This window comes from Dama dama, chromosome 3 (assembly GCF_033118175.1).
Source record: "Dama dama isolate Ldn47 chromosome 3, ASM3311817v1, whole genome shotgun sequence".
NCBI classification, from domain to species: Eukaryota; Metazoa; Chordata; class Mammalia; order Artiodactyla; family Cervidae; genus Dama; species Dama dama.
In genome coordinates, this window is record NC_083683.1 from 26158568 (window position 1) to 26177473 (window position 18906).

The following is an 18906-nucleotide window of genomic DNA, read 5'->3' on the forward strand; positions in this document are numbered from 1 at the left end:
TTCCTTAACTGAGATGCCTTGCTAATCTTCTCAGTAAAATAAAGCACCCAATTAGGAGAGTTCTCAATTGGAGCCATTGACAAAGTTTACACAAATTGCAGGCATTTCTAAGCAAAACAAGTCAGGGGCTCAAAGGCCAGTAAACAAGGTCAGTGGGTGAGAGGGAGACGCTTCTCTGCGTTCCAGAAGCCTTGCACCTGTGGAGCAGAGACAGGACCCGGTCCTACCGGAGCCAGGTTCCGCTCCGCCCCTCGCCTCGCTGGCTGTCCCTGCCCCCTGTCGCTGAATCTCCCAGTTTGGCTTCTCCGTATTACCAAGCTATAAATTGCCCTAGAGCTTAGAGGCAATCAGGTCAGCACTGCTCTCACAGGGGAAAAGCTTCTTACTTCCGAGCAGAATCGTTCAGGGGAGAGAGAGGAAGGAGGGGGAGTACCCACGCTTCAGTCGTCACGGCGCTGGCAGGGGGGTGGAGGGATGGGGGTGGGGGGCTGGCAGAAACTGCATCCCCAACATTGTCGCACTTGACCTAAGTCTGCAAACTTACTGGGCGCCGCAGTGGAAACTCCCAGTGCGCTCTCTGCCCGGCAGCCCCTGCTGCAGGGTGGAGTCGCTTGCCGGCCCCACCTATGGGAAGGAGCTTCCCTTGCCGGCATCCCGGCATCTCCCAAGCACCGCACCCTGGATTCAAGAAAAGTCTCCAGGCGTCTAGCCAGGCTCCGATTATTCCGACCGCGCTTCCACCCCTGAACCCACACAATGGTATTAACAGCCTCCAGGGGCCCAGAGGGCCAGCTTCCTCTGGCTCAGGGTGAACACTCTCCGGCGGACTCCTTCCTTATCCCCGCCCTGCCTCGCTTTCACCACTCCTCCGGGTCAAATAGCCAAAGACAAACTTCTGTCTCTTCTTCGCGGCTCCCACATTTTAAGACACCCACAGCCTGCAAACCCACACACATCGGAACTCCTAGGGCGCTGTTGCGGTCTGGGCATGCTCAGTATCAGGGCAGGTTTTGATTGAAAGTAAAAAAAAAAGAAAGAAAGAAAGAAAGAAAAGAGAGAGAGAGAGAGAGAAAAGCTTTTTATTATGCTGTCTCCCTCTCCTGTGCTTACGGCTTGCTGAACAGGTTGCGGGGCATTCCTGTGACTACCCAGAGGGTTTATCGGATGTCCTTGGTTACGTCTCCTTGGGATCGGCCCCCCTCTCAGCTGACCCCCTCCTCAAGCCCCTGTCCGCCGTGGGGATGGAGAGGCGAACAGAGCTGGGATGGGCGCTGTGGGCTGCGCGGATCCACCTATTATTAGTGCGCCCGGATTGGCTCCCCGGCTCCGCGTACCGGCGGCGGAGCCAATCAGGCGGCCGGGGCTGGGAGCTGACGGGCGGCCGCCTCCTCACTGGAGGGATTCCTGGAGAAGCTGCAGTGTGGGGATGCTCTAGACCGAGTGCTGCCCCCACTGTCCGTCCACCTCCTCCTCCTGCAGCGGCGGCGGCAGCACTTGGCAGCGGCAACTTGAGACTGCACCCGGGCCAGCCCCCAGGGTGGTGCTCCCCGGAGAGCGGGGCTTGGAGCCCCGGAGGGGTGTGTGTAGGGCGGGGGCGGCCAGCTGGGACCAGCTGGTGGCCCTGGAAAACCTCCCACACACCCACACCCACACCCCCCTTTTGTGTTGCAGGCTGCCCCTCCAAGAGCAGAGGCAGCGAAAGGAGTCGTGTGCACCGGTCAGCCCCGGGAAGCTGTAGGGACCGGCGAGCAGGCATCACCTCCTGTTCCCCGCTCCAGGTAAGGCAGCGGGAGTAGCGGCACGGCCACCTCGGCGGTGCCTATTTGCTTGAATCCGTCCAGAAGGTTTTCTTCTCGGCACACTTGGGGTTTGGTGGGGGGAGACAGACCTGGGAAGGGAGCCCCGGGTGGCCTATTGTGAGCAGTGTAATGAGACCACATGTGCATCTCTTGGAGAAGCGCTTAGCGCAGCGCCTGTGATTCAGAGCCTGGAGTTGATGTTGGGCATCCCCCATCTTCTTCTTTCCTTCTCTCCTGCCCTCTCCTCCGCCCCCCACCCTCAATTTCTATCCCTCACCACCCCCACCCCCCGAACTCCCTTCTCAATCTCTCCTCTTCTCCCTCCTCCCATCCGAAGCACGCACAGGGCTTTTTTCTCCTCCTGGAGAGGATTGCCTTTTCTCAGAGGAAAGAGGAAGGTAGTGATGAAAGGAGAAAGATTTTTTTTTTTCCTGCCCAGGGCAGGGGAGAAGGAGCAGAGATAGAATACAACCTCTGCAAAAAATTAGAGTAGGGAAAGCAATTAAACTGAATAAAGGAAGTAGAGAAGCTGTGCAGAGAGGGGAAGTGTCAAGTTTGACTTGATCTCCTCCTTGCAAGAGGCTGTGTCTCTCACTTGATTCCTTCAAATGGAACAAAAATAAAGCACCGTTTCAACCCACTTTCAACTGCTTAATTGCTGTTGCTTTTAAGTGCCCACCATTTGACTCTTCCTGTTTCCATCTGTCCTGTGAGGCTATTTGGTATTGTCCATCAGTGGTAATGTCTGAACTTGGAGAAGCTTTTCCAATAGAGAAAAAAAAAAAATTAAAAACAGATTAATTTCCTGAGATTCTTTGGTATGGCCTTTATGTTGAGGAGCAAAATATATGTATATATATATCTATATATGTATATGTATAAAGTTTCAAGACATTTTTAAGTGACACTAGTCCTATCAGGAGCCTTGGGTTTCCGCTTTGAGAAAGCTAATCTAGTTAGCTTTGTGTGTGTGTTGATTTTGACTTTATTGAAGATTAACCCTTTAAAACAAAGCAAACATTTAACTTTTGTGTTAAAGCTGTATTTGTGTATGAATTGTGATTTCATTCTATCTTTCTGCTGTTTGCATTTTGTTTCCCAGATATTGAATTCGTGCTTTGCCTTATTTTCTTTCAATAAGTATATTTAATAGATGTAAACTTGATGCTTATACAATTTTAGTACTCCATTTAAAAGGCACATGGAAGCTCAGTTGGCCAAGAATTCTCTTGTACTGGAACAAAGTTTAGAAAGTAATGGTAGGAAGATAGCCTCAAATTTCAAAAATCTTAATGGGGAAAATGTTTTTGTTCTCATCTCTTATTATAATACAGAGAAAGATATCAAAACAACTCTGTGCCCTGGTTGCCTGCCTGATAGGTTAGGTGAACAGGACTTGTTGGACAGAACCTTGATGGTAGCCTCAGAAATTTCTAATTCCATCGTCAATGGTATAAGCTTTCCTTTCTTGTTATTCATCAGAGACAGATAAGTGATGGCTGTCAGATGGGAGGAGGTAGAAAGAAGTGCTTAGTTGAATGCAATGGGAAAGCATTCCAAGTGGATCCTACATGAGTGCAGAGAAATCAGCAGATGTTGGTGTCCAGATAAATCTTCCCCTTTGATTTATCAGAGGAAATGCCAAGTCTTACTTTATTTTTTTTTTTTTAATGTGTCCACTTGGGATAAGAAAAGGGAGCCTTCTTTCTCAACTCTGCTTGACCTTCCACACTAACCTATGTATCCCAGAAAGTATTATTTTCACTACATATCTTAGTGGACAAGTTTATACACTGATCTAGAGAAGAGCTGTGTTTATTTACTGTCAATTTAATAGGTGTTATTTTCTAAACTATTTTCCATTTGAGACACTTATCTTTCCTATTTCAGTAGAATTAACCTCAAGTCACAGAAACAAGATCTTTCTAAGGCTTTGACATTTAAATGCCTGTTTTGTTTTGTTTTGTTTTTTCCTTTTTAATGTAGTACCTCTGTTGAAAGCTAACTCTAATTTTTAGAGGTGCCACCTTTCGGTTACAAGGACAAAAGGACAGTCGTTTAATTGCCTCACATGTGTACATCTGAATTAACAAGTTTAGACATGAAGAGAGAAGGAACTTGGAAAGAGAATTGCTTTCCATGTGAGCAAATTAAGATTTTACTTGGTTATTTCTCACTGTGTCTTAGGAAAGTTGCAAGTTTGGGCTTGGTTTGTGACATTTATGTTTGAAACTCTTAACAAATGTTAATTATAGCAGTGACATGTAAAAGACATGCACATGAGTACTGAGTTTTTCACGTGCTTACAAAAAAAATTACGCCTTTATATACCGGAAGTCAGAACTAATTCCAATATGTAGTGAGTGGATTGAAGTAAGACTTTAAATGATACATTGTAGGAAATTATTGCCCTGTCATCTCATAAAATGTTCTAACATAACAGTTTCATACAACCTTCATCTTTTCTCCTTTTAAAAGAATATCTTAGTAAATCTTATTAATGTTTCAGAGCAAATATGGTAATTAGGCTTTAATGTATTTTTATCAGAACTAAAGGTTGCTGCTCTACAGGGGAAATCCTAAAATACTAATTTTATAAAATACCACACAATAGAGAATTGTTGCAGAGTAGTTTTGAACTTCATTTCATAATGAAGAGTATTAGTTATTCTGTCTGGTCAAATCATCAGATAGTTCTAGTCCAGAAATATGAAAATGGTTATGGTATTTATAAGATTTGCATATTAGACTTGGTGCTAACTGCAAATAAAGCTAGAATATAGTAACGTCTCTTAATTGTATTTGCAAAATGAACTAGATGATTAATAAATAAAATGCAGACTATGTTAGATCGGAAAGCTAATTTGAACTTGCCTAATGATACCATAGATATAACATCAATTCATCTCCTTTAAGTTCAATATACTAAATCAATTTATATTGAGTTCCCAAATTAGGTTTTTACAGCCATCTAATCTTAAAAATCTCACACTTAACATAGACAGTTATGCAAGCCTGAAATACTTTGAGCTCTTAAAAGAGTTCCGGTTTGTGTAATAGCTAGGAAGAGATACCATTAATTCCAAATTGGAACATAATATTTTTTTTCCTAATGGTAGTGATTAAATGATTTGGGGAAGGGAAAGCAAAAGTAAGCAGTGTGATTACATAACAGAGCAAATTTCATCTAATATTACAGACTACCAAGACCAAAGTTAGATTTTCTGGCATAGAATAATGTAGGTGTGGGTTTTACAAGTGTTTTGCTAAAAAATAATGCTTACTAAAATTAAATACCTAGAACACTTGTGATTCTAAAAATTTTTCAATGATTTGCTTGTCATAAATACATCTGTATCAAAAGTTTAACGTGTGAGATGCTTTCTAGTTGAAATTATTTGCCATTGAAATTGTTCAAAGCTATTTAAATAGGAATAAAGTATATGGCAGTCCAAATAAATAATTTCAACTAGTATGTAAGAATATATGTATGTACACATGTGTGTATATATATATGTATGTGTGTGTGTGTATATATATGTATATATTATGTAATATTTTCTGAAAGGATTCAAGACTAATGGGCAATAGCATATAATCTGCTGAAACTAGGGAGTACTTCTGTAAAAAGTACCATTTAATGAAAGATGACAGTGTCTTAGGGATGCTTTTAATATTTATTTGGTTGAAAAGACTAGGAATACCAGAGGCAAAATTAATGGGGGTATAGATCTTTCCCTTTATACAGCTCTTCTATGGCTTAGGGAAGAAGTGATTTTTATATGAATCATGGATTTGAAAAAAAATAAAACCTCTCAGTACAAGATACACTTTTATATGCAAGTAACAAACTGAAATCATATTTTCATATGATGTAGACATAACAGGGCATTAAAGTTTCTTCTAAGATTTTGTTTCTTTCAACATTTGCATAAAGGTAAATTTGTTCTTAATCTTTTATATAATCAACATGATTACCATTGCTTTTTCAGGTAAGGGGGTTTAGATCAGTATCTTTAGTAATTTCTTTAAGAATGAGCATTATTTTTTCATAATGTTTTTATAAACTTGATTCAAACCTCTCCATTAAGTGTGGCCATTTTTTAAAAGCATGATTTAATCTTTCTAGTCTGAAGGAAATAGTGTTTTTCTTTTATCTTCTCTGTCATTTTAGGAGTGTTCTTTCTTGAAGAGCCATTTTTATATTGACTATAAGATGAACTGTGATAGTTGGGCGTGTATGAGCATCATTCTACTCATATGTATTAGTATAAGAAAATAAATGTATATTAAATAATATTGTAAATATAGTCATGTAATCTACTGGAAGTAAGAGAGCACACAGTATTTTCTTTTTGTATATGAATAAAACTTTAACCTTAGATTATTTAAAAAAGGAAAACTTTTAAAGTGTGCAATGAGAAACACTGCTATGTTGTAGGAAGAGTAAGCACTGGGGCTGTTATTTCTATAGTTTTAAATATAATTGCAGAAGTCCTATGTCAAGGAAACCTCTTTTTAAAATATTTGCCTTCCAAATTTAAAAACATTATTTAAGAGAGTTCTAAAACAAATTGGAACCTATGTCAGAATAACAATAGCACATTTATGATATGTTAGAAAGAAATTTTGTGACATGTCTTTGGAAAATCCAAAGCAGTTTAAAAAAATTTCTGTAATTCGTATAATTTTTTCTACACTTGGTTAAACCACAACTTCTAATTATTTAGAACTATTTCTGATTCTTTACAAATACATTCAATGCTTGGAAGGAATGTAGCACATTGGTTTCCGTAACTTACCAGTAATGTAATTGAGAGGAGGTCAGAGTTCATCATTTTGGGTTATGCCGTTGCATAGATAGAAAGAAATCAATCATTCCTGTATTGGTCTCACTAGTAGTATGTTGAGCATATTAGTTATCCACATATGGAGTCATTTTGCTGAAGAGGAGCCCTGGAAGACTGTAAAGCTTATAAAGATAATAAATGCCTTCTATATTTTAACTGTTTGTACAAAATGGGAACTGGAAAATTCCCATGTAGGATGAGAATGGCCTTTCTCAGCAAGTATAAGAATCTGGTGAAATAATTTGGTTTCTGAACTAGTTTGGTTAAAATGCAATTTCCTAGCAGCCCTATCACACAACATTTCATTGCACAGGCTAGATAACAGTCCTGCTGCAGCAACCCCCAGACTATGCCTATGACATTTAAGTAAGTGACTCACTCAGGAATGAATTTTGGTCAAAATATCCAATTAATTCAATCCAGGTATGATACTGAAATTTGGTCTCGCCTCATCCCACTAAACCTGTTGTTTCTCTATTTGTTCGGTGTAGCTTTGCTTATAGTTCTAAAGTGCCTAGAGTTCATATAGTGCAGTATTATTTTTGCCAAAGGGTATTATACAACTAAAGAGGGTTATATGTTGTTTCCTGCAATAGGTGTTTTCTTTTTCTTTCTAAATCATTCACCTAGCTAATCAAGGATAAAATGCCCATAGGTATTTAAGCACTAGTAGAATCAGAGAATTATTTAAATACAAAGCCTTCTGATACTCCAGTTTCTTAAATGAGACACGATATCTCCTGTTGGCCTCCCACACCCTCCCAGACTACAGCCAACTTTTACGCCATAAGCGAATAAAGAAGAAAGCAGACAAACACCTCTGGGGACAGTTCCGTGGGTGTGGCCTCCAGGGGACAGCCTTCTGTTTTTATCTGAGGCTCATTTCGCTTCCGGGCCAGTCTCCTTGCATGCCAGCCCAAGCCTCACTCTAGCTGGAGGCAGATAATTGGATTTAGTAATTGCTACTTTCAGATTTATTGGCATATTTTCATCAACATGAAGGCAAAAACACATGGAAATACTCACACAAAACATGCTCAGCTATAACAAACTTCATGTCGACACTTGCAAAATGCGATGTATAGAAGCTTTACATAATTGACAAAGTAGCTTTTCTTTCATGGAATTTCTTTTGATTACTCACAAGTGACCCAAGCAAAAGGTGAGACTGTTAAAACCATGAATCAGTCTAACTTTTCAACTTATTAGCACTAGTGGATAAAGCTGAAATAATTATTTAAAATATTTTCACATCCTTAGATTGGCTTTAATACTTCCAGAATCCACCTGTGTCTTGCTACAAAGACTCTTAAGCATTCATGTACCTCATCCTGGTCATCACAGATATCTGAGAACTGGTTTGTACTCCTGTAGAATCTCTATTACTGAAACGTCACATAGGGTTGCTTTTAGGATAGATTGTTGTTAGTTTTTTTTTCAGACATAATTTTATGTGAAAGTAACTGTAAGTATAAACAGCAGTATAGCAGCATAGCAGCAGGCTACATGAAAACATCAATTTGGAACTGTTTGCTTTTTCCTTGAGAAGGAGAAAAAGTCAGTTAAGTATATCTTTTTCCAGATGATGTTCTGCGCACACACCCACACCCTGGTATTCTGTGTATTATAAACAGTGGGTTGGTCCTTGTTCTCCACCCTTGAAATATGGAAGCTACTTATTTTTGAGGGGAAAGTCATTAACAAATTTTTTTTTAGACAGATGACTTGATGGCCTTTGAAACAAGGATAAATGATACAACACAGGTTACCAAGGCCTAGCTAAGCTCCTCTAACAGGCAAGCTCTGAATTAGCATGATTATTAAGAGGAAAAGTTGTCACGATTTCTCAGGAGAAAGACAAGGTAGCAAAGCATGGGATCTGTTTCTGGCTTGGAGTGTCTGCCAGATCCTGGTTTACAGGGCTGGCTTTCTGCCTAATCTGTAGCATTTTTATCAGATTTGAGGAATGAATAAAGTGAACTGTTGGGCACTAGAGCATATTTCTAGAGCACTAGCATCTCTTTAGATGTAGAATAACATCACTATCTTATTTTAACCAATGTCCAGAATCCAAGGCCACAAGTTGTATTTTTAAATATCTATAAACCAGACCATTATATGCCTAAAAATGCTTGAATTTTTTGTCTTTGTACAGAATTTCCTGTACATGAAAGTTTAGTTAACAATGTGACATTGCAAGTAATGTACCTATTTTTGTATTTTTATTCAGTTATAATATTAAGTATAAAATGCCAAACAATCATCTTGAGAGTCTGACTTTAATAATTCTAGAAAAGCCACAAAAAACCAACCTATTCCTAAATGGTTTAAAATTGCCTGCTTTAAAATTGTGGGGGGGAAATGTACTTAAAATGCAAGGTTCCTGTTTGGTTTTGGATTTCTTTTTTTTTTCCTGGAGAATCATAGATACTTTCAGAACCATTCCTAGATAACACAGAATGAATATTAATGACAGGAGAGAGTCGACTTCTTCAGGGAAGAGTAGCATAGATGAGTTCTGGTATGCCTTTGAGGATCTGCTTCATCATTTATATATTGAACACATAGCAACAGTTTGATTTCTCTGACTGCTGGACTTTCAGACCCGTATGCATTGAAGCATGTTACTACTCACTGCCGGAGTAGAAAAGATTTGTTCAACTCTCCAGCTAACAGCGTGATACAGTAATTCTCTTACATTCTCTTCCCTCCCTGCCATTTTTTCCCCCTTATTTATCTCCTTCCTTCCTGCCCTCTTTTTCTTCCTTCCTTCTTTCCTACTCTTTTCTTTATATCTTAATGAATCATCTTACTTTAGAAACTACTGGGAACTTGGTACTCTAGACCCCATACTCATCTCTACCTGCTGAATTTATTTTTTGTCAGTAACCAAGAGATTTCCCTCTCAGTTTGTATACAACTCAGATTAGTTTCACAAAAGGTATGTATAGATAAATAAAGGAGAGTAATTTGTCCATGTATTTGGCACACTTAAATGGAATGTACCATGATTTGAAAGTTTTTGAGAACGTCTGTGTAAAAATTATCCCAGTGGTAATTTTTAGAACAAAATTGATTGACTAGAGGTAAGAGAGTAATATTTAAAAATCCAAACAAATGGCGTGTATTTTCAGGCATCTTTTTAAATTTTATTCTTCCAATGATAACATTTGCATCTCTGTTTTCATGACAGTTGTATCTTACTGAATTTAAAAAAATATATATGCTTTGCTTTATATGCTTTTGATAGTGAAGAGATTCTCCATTTTACAGATGCAATAAAGGACACTCAGAAGTTAGGTTATCTGCCTATAATTACAAACTTAGGAAGCCTTTATTAATTTTCACCTACTGACTCATACAGCTTCAGTGGTTAATAAAGAAAAACTCAAGTAAATTTTTAAATTCTCTCTAGTTTGCTCTTACCAAAAATAAAAACAAAAATTAACATCTTCACTGTGTATTGAATAGTCTTTATTCTTTCCATTGAAAAGACAAGGACAATTTAATATAGTCATTACTTTTGTGACTCTAACTTTGGAATAAATTTATTTTAAAAATTATTCAAGGGATGATTCTCTAAGAGAAGTCACTGATCCTGAGTCACTTATTCAGTTAGCCTTTAGTCATTGATGTATCATTATGATATTAAATGTTATCTTTATATACATATTTCCTTATTTGTAAAGTACAGAGTCATGAGGCCCCTCCTAGAGGCTACAAAGAGGTGATGGGAAAACGTGTGTTGTAGTTTGCTAGAAGATTTCCAACCTCATCTCACATTATTTTTCTCGTTGGCACTTACACAGCTTCTCACTGTTTTCTGAACATTGATGGAAGTTTTTGAATCTATTGGTTCTTTATTTCAAGATAGAAATGGCTGAGCAGGGAATATACTCAAGCCCTAATTATTATGTCCTCCTAGTGTGAAGTCCATCAATTGACAATTCTTTATGTTAAGAATCAAGCACATTTGGAAATGATTACCAATAGCTATATACATTGCAAAGTGGATTATCATAATTGACTTTCTAGCTGATGTGATAGAAGGAAACAGTAGTTTTAATTGGGAAAGGCTTATAGAAAGAATGCAAGGTTAATTGGACTGTTAGATTGGTCTGAATGGGGGATTTTCAGACAAACACAAAATTTGTCCAAAATTTAATTTATGACTAAAGGTTAATCATATTCTTGTACTCTTACTATGTCAAGTACTTTTTAATGTACTTTCCACACATCATTCCATTTAACATTCCTAAGAATTTTTTGAGATTGGCACAAATTTATATTTTTTAGATGAGAAAAATGTGGAAAAGAAGTAACTTGCTAAGGTCTCACAGCTGTTATGTAGAAGGAATTGGATTCAAACCCAAAAGTTTATTTCTAGAATGAATACTCAACCATAAGAAATCATAATCATCAGACTCCTCAGTGGTAGAAGATGCAGAACAGATGGAAGCAAGGAGGTAGAAGTGATCAAAAGAAGTTGAAGAGTCATAAGAAACTGTACTTCATGGTTTGAGTCCAGATGACCATCATGGCAACATGCTAAAAGCATGAAATTTGGAGTCTCATAGATCTGGGTGTGAAGACCTCCTCTGACATGGTGAGCCTCAGTAAGACATTTCATTACTAAAAGCTTCACTCCACCGGAAATGGAAATGTAACGATTTTGCAAATTGTCTGCTGTTGGCAGATCTGATCACTCTTCACCCTTGTTTATTAGTCAAGAACTCTTTCACTTTTTTTAAAGTTAATTTATTTACATACAATATTGTGGTTTTTGCCTTAAATCAGCATGAATCAGCCATGGGTATATACATGTCTCCCCATCCAGAACCCCCTTCCCCCGCCCATCCCTCTGGGTTGTCCCAGAGCACCCGCTTTGAGTGCCCGGCTTCATGCATCGACTTGCACTGGTCTTCTATTTCACATATGGTCATATACATGTTTCAATGCTTTTCTCTCAAATCATCCCACCCTTGCCTTCTCCCACAGAGTCCAAAAGTCTGTTTTTTACATCCATGTCTCTTTTGCTGTCTTGCATATAGGGTCATCATTACCGTCCTTCTAAATTCCGTATATATGTGTTAATATACTGTATTGGTGTTTCTCTTTCTGACTTATCTCACTCTGTATAATAGGCTCCAGTTTCATCCATCTCCTTAGAACTGACTCAAATGTGGAGAACTCTTTAACTTTCAAAAAGGCCGTCTAACTCAAAATGGTTTAGAGAGAAAGGGATTTTAAAGCTCATGTTACCATAATATCCAGGAATATTCTGGATTTTGTCAAGCTGAAAATGGGAAATCAAGCTATATGATCAAGATCAGACCTATTGTCCCCCAACCCCAATCCCTCCCTATCTCCTTAGTTCTATGTTTCTCTGCCATTGCTTTATTTATAATCAGGATCTTCCTTTAAAGTGGCAGGAATGTTCTCGGGGGCTACAGACATAAAAGAAATCCCTTTATAAAGATAACACTTTTTTTTCCCAAAAATGTCTAGGATCATCTCGACTAGAACAACTTGGGTCACTTTCCCCAAGTTCATCACGATGATGAAGGCTATAAAATATGATTTTTTTCCTGAGCTGATCCTTGTGTCATCCCTGGATTTGAGAGGTGTACAAAGCATCACTCAACCACATAGAAAGAGAGCTCTGCTGTTAAAAGAAGGGAAACGACTAAATTTAGAGTAGGCAAAACAACAAATGCCTAGCTCATAAGGTTCGGGTGCTGACCTGTCAGAGAGGATGCCTGCTGGCGTTAATGCTGGAGCAGACTGCTGCAGGGCCCTTGGTTTTTCCAGCACTAAACCTTTAGTTGGCCCACTCAGGATAAGATCCAGGGAATTCTAGTGAAAGGTCCATAGTGTTAATAGTTGAGGATGTAGAAAGGAGTGGCACTGGAAAGACTTGATGGTCACTTCTAAACAGGTATGTATGTAGTCAATAATTAAACAACTGGTATGACCATAACAGTGTGAAAGGAATGCATTTCAGAGGCTGAGGGCTAAGTTAAGTGTCATTTAACTCTAGTTGGGTCCTTGCCTTTTGCCTTGCCTTGCTCCTTTTTAATGCAGTGGGGAAAAAACTAATTTGAGGACTCTTCGATTCAGAGCTCAGAGGGCTTATATAATGGCTAAGTCATGTCCAACTCTTTGAGACCCCATGGACTGCAGCACACCAGATTTGCCTGTCCTTTACCATCTCCCGGAGTTTGCTCAAACTCATGTCCATTGAGTCGGTGATGCCACCCAACAGGCCACCTGTGTGTATATGTCAGTACCTCAAATTTTTATTTGTTTTGCTTGAGTCCTTGTTTTCAGGAGTTTATATAGAGTTTTACTTTATAATTACTGTAACTGCTTTTGTATTGATACAGATGCAATAGAATAAATTTGTATAAAAACACTATTACCTTTTCAAACTGAAAGGAAAGGGAATTATTAGGGAATAATGACCTTCCTTCATAAGCACCAGGACATGCCTGTTCTGTTCATGCCAGGCACTATTCTGGGTGCTGGGAATATACAAGCAAGCAGAGTAGACACGCTCCTTGCATTTAGGGAGCTAAGGGAAAGATACAAACAGCTAAAAACAACAACAAAAGTTAACTAAGGTAGTCTTAAAATAATGAGAGATGCTACTACATAATAAAACAAGCTAATAAAACAAAGTAAAATTTGGGACTCTGGTCAACCAAAAATATATAAGTTGAGGCATGAAAGACCATGTAAACATCAGGAGAAAGAGTATAGTAGATAGAGGAAACTCTAAGTACTGAAGGTATGCAGTGGGGTGGGTTTGTTCTACATACAAAAGAGATAAAAGGCAAATATAGCTGAAATTGTAAAGATACTGGCTTCATGAGTGCAACCCTGCTTTAGTATTTTAACTAAAAACAATCTACACACATCATAAGGAGATTTTCAGAACAAGATGATCATACTTCACCTCAATGTTACTTAAATATATGTAGTATCTTACTTCTGTGTAATACGTTTCCAGTCTATGTAATCTTGTGTACATTTTTGGGGATTATAGTCATGGAATACATACCATTTCCACCCTGACTTTCAAAATGCACTCTCCGGTGACTAACAGGCAAATGTTTTTATCTTCCATTTTCTCTTTAGAAGAGTTACTTCTTTTCTTTTATGACATAGATTCCTTAGACAGTTTCTGTATATCTTTTGTTACATCTTAATAGCCTTTCTCCTTTTGCCCTCATTTCTAAGGGAATTGAACACCAAGCCCACCCTCGATTTTTATGGGTTCTCTAGATTTAAATGAATTCCTTGACTTTTTAATCACACTGTTCTTTTTTCCTCCATGTAGTTCCCTTCTGACTATATATTTGATTATATCCAACAAAACTCAAATTTTGATTTTGACACGAAAGTAAATAAACAGTGAAAGCAGAAAGAAACAAATCGTTTTGTGTCAATTATCATTTAGACAACACGAGTCTCAGAGCATTACACAGAGATTATTTTTCCTCTATCTGGTCTCATATCTTGGTCTCAAGAACTCACTAACCCAAGTCTGTCCGGATCACTCTGCAGTAGAAATCTCGGTGCTTACAGAGGCGTGTAAACACAGTCAGTGGAAGTGCAGTGGCATGCCATAGGCTGCAGGAGTCGTGAATTAGTAATTACAGCGTCAGTCTTAAATGGCCCTCTTTTCCCCCTTAAGACTCCTATAGACATTATATGCTGATAATAACGTATTTCTCAAAAAAGTATTCTGTGCTGGATTCACACAAGAGCACCTATATGAGCGGTGGTTTATAGTAAAGTATTACAATGGACCATTCTTGTCAAGTGATATACTCTGTTTTCCTTACCTGTGGGCACGAGGCTCTTTTATATCCTAAATATCTTGTTTTTCCACATCTGTATATTTATACTTGCACGTATAGTATATTTAGATTTTTAATGTATGTGGTCACATGAAAAAATGCAAGCTTTTCAAGATATATTTTTATCATCTTTTGACTCTGACAAACAGTAGGAAAAGAGCATTCCATAAAATATTTATTGAATAAGTGAATTAGTCCACTAAATCTATATTTTCTAATGTTTTTGAATGATATCCAAACACGGTTTGCTGCCAAACACACAACACATTATATGAACAAAAGTTCTATGAAATATTTCTTACTGGTGTTGTATTGATACCCCCTTTACAATTCTTTTCCTTTTGTCCTTAATTCATTAAAAGAAATACTGGTTGTGACCGGAAGTTAATGTGACAGCATACTAAGCATACCAATCTGCAGTTTTAAATAAAAACAGTTCCCTAAAAAAGGATTATCAATTTCAAAGAATTGTGGTATATTTCAGAGCTCATTAAGCATCTGTAAGTAAAATATAATGGATATACAGGAACTTGCAGTGGCTTATTTGAAACGTAAAAGTATCATACTGTAAATGAATGAAATTCAGTAGCTTTCCCAGATCAAAATTATAGTGTTCTTAACTGTAGTCACGTGTAGGTGATTTCGTGTGAACTTACGCTGTAGTTTTTTAAGCTCACAATGAATCTTGCACCACTTGCTCTTACTGATCACTCTCAACCAAGTAGATTAATGTTCGTCTGCTATCTTCTGAGGAGTTCAGTTCATTGCTTTTAACTAAATGCTGTTAATCTTTTTGTTTGTTGTAATGGTGTGAACACATTTTACTTCTCTTTTGGCTATGGATAAACACTTTTATAGAGTAGAAGAGGATTCAGAAATGTAATGGGAGATTATTTCTTTCTTTAAAGTGGTGAATAGAGAACCAGTCTATGGAGCCAACAGACAGTTAAGACTGAGCATAAATATTTAGAGTTTCGTGTTCAAAAATAAAAACAAGCAAATAATATAAAGTCCTCAATATGTCATTAAGTTTGTGATGGTGGTGATTTTATAATATGATCTTCCCAATACCTTTCTGTGCTACCAGGAGATGATCTATAGTTGATCATGACATTTCTCTGCAAGGGAATTATATATGCAAGTGACTCAGCACGGAGATGCTTCTTTGGCATCCCTACCGCCCATGTGAGTTTTCTCACGATAGTGGATAAGGTTGGAGATTATGTCCTCAATCTTTTAGTCATTCATCAAGCTGCCCAAAAATATCTGAGAGCACAAACTCTCAGACACTGCCAACCACTTACAGAAGCAAGTAGTCATAATTTATTCATATGCGTGCTGTGAAGTAGTCAGGATTGGTTAGGATATGCTATGGTAACAAACAGTAGGCAAGCCTCAGTGACTTAAACACATACACCTGACTTCTAGTTTGTACAGTGTAAGCGCGGTGGAAAAGTCAGTGTGTATTTGGAGGGGGTGGCAGAAGATCCTCTGATTTGTGTCTTTCAGGAACCCAGAATGTGGAGAGCTTCAATGACTTATAACACTGTCTCTCCAAATAATGACATTAATGATACAATGATATTAAGAATTCATTGCAGTCAGGAGGAAAGCTCTGGATGGTTTCTCACAAGCAGTTAACTACTTTGACCCTGTAAGAGGCATATAGAATTTCTACTTCCAGACCATTTGCCAGATCCAGTCAACGCAGCCTACAAATACAAGGATTCTCCAAGTTTTTTAAGCTCACAATGAATCTGGCACCAGAGCCGTTACTGGTCATTCTCAACCAAGCAGATTCATGTCAGTCTGTTTCCTTCTGTTAATAGCTTTTAGTTAAAAAGCTATTAAGCTTTATGTTGAAATGATATCAATATATTGTACTTCTTTTTTGGTTATAGCTAAACAGTTTTATAGAATAGAAGAAAATACAGAGATGTGATGGGATAACATTAATAACTATTAATACTAGGGGCTTGAAGGGACAGGATATTGCCAAGTTCTTGAAGCCTCTTTTATTAGCTGCAACAGGAAAGTGAAAACTTTCTGACATCACGTGAGAGTGAGTGATCAATTAGTCAGACAGCTATGGCTTCACAGAGGAGGCGATGCACGCATGAGCTGCACTCTAAGGGACCTTTCTATTATCATAAAAGACACTTAGTTCATGATTTAATTAAGGCTTCCCTCTTTTTTACCTGAATCTCAAACACCGAATATGTATTTAAGCATGCCAGCACTCCTGTAGGTTTGGTGAGTGAACTAAATCATTTCTGTTTTACTAGAAGTGCTGACATGAAATACAGCTGTCAATTTAACAAATTTATTTGGATATCTTCCCTGATAGCTCAGTTAGTAAAGAATCTGCCTGCAATGCAGGAGACCCTGGTTTGATTCCTGGGTCTGGAAGATCCGCTGGAGAAGGGATAGGCCACCCACTCTAATATTCTTGGGCTTCCCTTGTGGCTCAGCTGGTAAAAACTCCGCCTGCAATGCGGGAGACCTGGGTTCGATCCCTGGGTTGGGAAGATCCCCTGAAGAAGGCAAAGACTACCCACTCCAGTACTCCGGCCTGGTCGCAAAGAGTCGGACAGGACTGAGCGACTTTCACTTTCACTTTCATTTGGATATCTCGAAGACACCTCAGATTCACCTTGGAAAAACTAAACTTTCAGTTCTCTGATCCTAATAAATGATCCCATTGTCCGACTAGTAGTGTTATCTAGAAACCTGGGAGTCATCTTTGTTTTCTTGTCTCTCTTGACCTCAGGTCTAAAATATTTGATATCTTCATTATTTTTAGTTTGTAAATATCTTTTAAATCTGTTTACTTTTCTTTATGTCCAAGAAGACATATGCCACACCATAATCAAACCAACCTTGACTTCTCAATTCTCCTATTCTTACTCAGACTTTCAAATCCATTTATTATCTGGCTCCTCCTGTTCAGTAGAATAATTTCTCGTATTGTTTGTCTCATTCTCGTGTGCAGGCCCCTTTGGCCTTCTGTCAAGTTTTAATGCTCCGGACTTCTTCCTGCTTCAGGGCCCCGGCACATGCTTCTCCCTATGCTTGGGTTACCGTGGAACATGTCTACTGTGGACAGATACCAACATTGTAAACTCAGCCATGGAATGTGGCCAGCTTTTTAAAACTAATTTTTATTCTTTAGATCTGAGAGTAAAGGTTCAGTTTTTCCATATTATGAGTTTAAATATATCAGTTTTCAAAATGCTGCAGAGTTGTCAAGATCTGACAATCACTGTGTGGTAGAAAGGGATTTGAACAGTAATTGAAACATTTTTATAGTTTGGAAAACCCTAAGTTGAGTATAAGTTTGAAGATGTTGCATAGTTGGCTGCTGTTAAAGAAGAAACGTATTTATAAATTCATCTCATACAGGTAAGGGTATAGAAGAAACTAAATTCAATTGAAGGAAATCTTTAGTGGGATATAGAACAGTGCTTTAAATATATATTGCTAAAATTTTAACCTTAGGATTTTTTCCAGTTTAGAACATGTTTTCTCAAAGTCATGCCATCATTTTTCCCCCCTTGTTTGTTTCTTTTCTTTGTAAAGGGAACACTCTGATCTTCACATCCTCTGGGTGTGAAAACACATTTTCAGAAAATACTTGAAAAAATGCAGTGAAAAATAAATCTTCTAACTAAAGATAAAATAGCAAGGCTGTAACAGAAATACAAATTGATATGATTTTTTAAAATCTCTGAATACTGAGATTACTGATTACTGAGACTGAAAAATCTGAGACTGTGTTAAAAAATCCCTTAGATTTATGTGTATATTTCTATACTTTTCTTCAAACAATAATTCATTAAATTATAAAATTATAACAATGAAGAATAAATGCTTATATTGTTTCCAATTATATCATCAGTGTCAACTGGTCTACCTTAACATTTCACCAAGGAGGAACTTAAAACGCTTTGTGGAAATTGCTGAATGAATCATCCTGTTGATGTCTTTTTTTATTTGTTTCTCATCTCTACTTTTCTTCAAACTCAATGTTTGGCCTTGGTAATGAATCTTTATGAACTGAAATTAGTTATAGTTGACTTATTTCATCCAAGGTGAGACATGACTTATTTTCTTTAATCAGTCTGTACTTCTCTAGAATAAATCATCCCCCTAGCTCACTACTAAGTTCCAAATGAATGTGTGCTAATTCAAATGTGATAGAAAATTAAGAGTAAAAGCACGTTATCTATTAATTTATTCCAATTCCACTTTAATGGGGACACTACCTTGGATTATTTGGGTCAGTGCTAACTATCTTTGAAACAGATAATCATTCTTTTGCTTTACTTTTCCCCTTTTATCTCCTTTCCACCTTTTCTTCCTTCTCTGTTTTTAGCGATTTCTCAATTTTAC

The 18906-nt window shown here is 37.9% G+C and overlaps 1 protein-coding gene across 2 annotated transcripts in view; it reads left to right on the forward strand.

Moving 5' to 3' along the window:
• The first annotated feature begins 1638 nt into the window (after positions 1-1638).
• The window catches only part of SYT1 (synaptotagmin 1), a 586784-nt gene continuing 569516 nt past the window's right edge, over positions 1639-18906 (forward strand). Inside the window, exon 1 of one of the 2 annotated variants that reach the window (XM_061125058.1) lies at positions 1639-1778. The gene's annotated coding sequence lies outside the window, so the exon portion shown is untranslated. The remainder of the gene's footprint in view (positions 1779-18906) is intronic. The other variant, XM_061125075.1, reaches the window with a different exon arrangement.